This window comes from Nannospalax galili, unplaced genomic scaffold (genome assembly GCF_000622305.1).
Source record: "Nannospalax galili isolate Female #2095 unplaced genomic scaffold, S.galili_v1.0 scaffold1328, whole genome shotgun sequence".
NCBI classification, from domain to species: domain Eukaryota; kingdom Metazoa; phylum Chordata; class Mammalia; order Rodentia; family Spalacidae; genus Nannospalax; species Nannospalax galili.
Genome location: NW_008358795.1, coordinates 645,614 through 648,617, shown reverse-complemented (window position 1 = coordinate 648,617; position 3,004 = coordinate 645,614).

Below are 3,004 nucleotides of genomic sequence, written 5' to 3'. Positions count from 1 at the left end.
GGTGGCTGGGGCGGGGGGGTGGGGGTGTTGATCTGATCTAATTAGCTTGGAGTGGCCGGGAGAGCGATGGCGCATGCGTTGGGAAATAACGGTGACAACCCACCTATTTGCTACCTGTCGAACCGGTTCCCATTCCGCTGCTGGTGAGGTGGCCTCCCGGCCGGGCGGAACAGCCTAGCGTAGGCGGGCGCGGGTCCCAGCGGCTGTGTTCCCAGCAGCCCCGGCTGCGGAGCCCGCCCGACCCCGCCCGGGACCTTCCCAGCCCCTAGTGCTAACGTTTGCAAACCGGAGTTTCGGAGCCAGCCGGGACGCGGAGGCCCGGGAAGGGCAACGTTATGTGCACCGGCGCTCGCACGCTCCGCGGGTGATGAAATGCAACTCGCCCAACTGGACCTGGCGCATCCCGGCACGCCCGGGGCGCCCGGGGAGGTGCAGAGCTGCCGGGCGGGAACGGGCGGGAACCCGCGGCCCGGGCCTCACTGGTTGAACCGGGCTCGCACCCAGGCGGCCCGGGATCCCAAAGGCCGGGCTGAGCAATTCATGGTTCAGCCCAGAGGTATCTGCTAGGCGTCAGCTTCGCGCAGGGAGGCGCGCGGGGCCGCGGGAGCATGTGGGAGAGGGCGCACCCCGGGACGACCAGGCGCGAGCCAGCCCTCCATTGGAGCGGATAAGCTGCGCCGAGTCCACCCGGATCACAGCCAGCGCCTTGGTCCGTGGGAGGACAGCTTCACCCAAACTCTCTTGGTCATAAACAGCCAGCCGCACTTCAGTTATCCCAAGTCTGGAAAAGACCTGATTGATGGTGAGGACCCAGTTGGGGTCCGGCCCAGTCCTCTCTGGCCTACCGCAGCCGCGGTCTTCCCTGGGTGGGAGTTCATCCTGGGACCACGGCCCTCCTCATCCGTCCAGTATTCCTAAACGGACCCTGTTGGAGGGTTGCCCCATCCCCCATCGCCCTGCCCGGTGGCCTCCGAGAGCCATTTCACTGTGACACTTTGGCCGTGGCAGGGTTTCTTTTACTAGCTGACCTATTAAAGGCAGGGATAGGAGCTGCTGCTAACAGCTCCGGACCTCAGTACTTTCTCACACAGCATTAAATGTTTGCTGGAACAGATTGTTGAGGAAATTAGTCTGATAATGAATTCACACAGTTCAAAAGTCAGGAGTCACAGGTCGAGATGGTGCATGTTTGTGATCCCAGCACATGGGAGGCTGAGGCGGGAAAACGGAGTTAGAGGCCAGCCTGGACTTCATTGGAAGATCCTGTCTAAAAAAGACGGGGAAAAAAAAATCAGGAATCAAAAGAAGTGGAGCTGTGGAGATGGCTCAGCCGGTAAAGGTGCTTGCCACCAAGCCTGAGGACCTGAGTTCAAGTCCGAGACCCATATGGTGGAAGGAGAAAACCAACTCCCGAAGTTGTCTTCAGGTCTCCACACCATGCAACTGGTGCACCCTGGCAGGGTGTATGCACACACACGCGCACACACACATACACACAATGTGTGAGAGAGAAAGTGGTTAATGGACTCTCAGGTATCCAGTTACAGGAACATTTTCAAAAGTGGAAACACTTAAAGACCCCATACATTTCCCCAGGATTAAAAAATTTTTTTTTAAATATTTTAGCGAGGCGTAGTGGCGTGCGCCTGTAGTCCCAGCACTTGGGAGGCAGAGGCAGGCAGATCTCTGTGAGTTCAAGGCCAACTTGGTCTACATAGTGAGTTCCAGGACAGCTGGGGCTACAGGAAAACCCTGCTTCAAAAAGAAAAAAAAAATTATTTTTTATTTTATTATTTTTATGTTATGTGTATACATGTATTGCCTGCATGTAGGTAAGTGCACCCGTGTCAAGCAATGCCTGCGGAGGACAGAAGAGGCTGTTGGATCCCCTGGAACTGGAGTTACAGACAGTTGTTAGCTGCCATGTGGGTGCTGGGATTCAAACCCAGGTCTTCTGCAAGAACAACCAGTGTTCTTAATTGCTGAGCCATCTCTCCAGCCCATTTCCCCAGGATTTTTGTGAAGCTCCTTGGGCAGGTGAGGGGAAAGTACAATTTGGGGACAGAACTGTAGACACCAACCTCCTCCTTACTGAGGGGGAAGTAGCCTGAGCTTAGCCAAGGGCCTTTCCTCTCTGTTTCTGGAGAATCCTATCACCACCTCAAACGGTTGCTGGGAAGGTGATGTGAGCCTTTTTAGGTGGTGTTACGGTTTGCTCTGTCCCCTTCCTTTCCTGGAGCTCTATCACAGCTCACATTTCCCTTGTCCACCATCCATGCTGATCTTGGACTCTGCCCTTCAACTAACATTATGTAAGGACCTACTATGTGCTTGTCCTTAGCAGTGAAGCAGCTTTGGTGGTCTGTTTGGGAGACAGCAACACTTGGTTTACTTATTCCACAGTATTTCTTGAGCCCTTGACAGGCATCCAGTGACTACTCAGCAGAGAATGTCAAGTTTTCACAGGTGACTCTGGATGCAAAGGCAGGCGCTTCTTGAATGTCCAGAGGGCCAGGTGGGGAGCTAAAATGGGCAAAGCTAGCCAACCCAGCGTCTCCACTGCTATAGAGTCACGATGAATAGAGAGGCCCAGGAGAGAGGGCACTCTTCTATGCTGTCTATGGCTGCAGCTCCAGCATCCACGGCCATGCATGGAACAAAGCAGAATATCAGTAAATGTTTGTGCAATGGACAAATACCTTTTTTTTCTTTTCCTTTTTTTTTTTTTTTTTTTTTTTCTTTATGGTCATGCATCACCCTTAGCTTTTACAACACCTATGCAAACACAATCAGAAAAGATCCCAGACTAGAACTGGGGAAATGGACAGCTCTCAGAGATCCGCCTGCCTCTGCCTCCTGAGTGCTGGGATTAAAGGTGTCCGCCACCATGCCTGGCTCAAATACCTTTTTTTTAAAAAAAATATTTATTTTATGTGTATGTGTGTATTGCCTGCATGTGGGTAAGTGAACCCATGTTGTGCAATGCCCACAGAGGTCAGGGTTC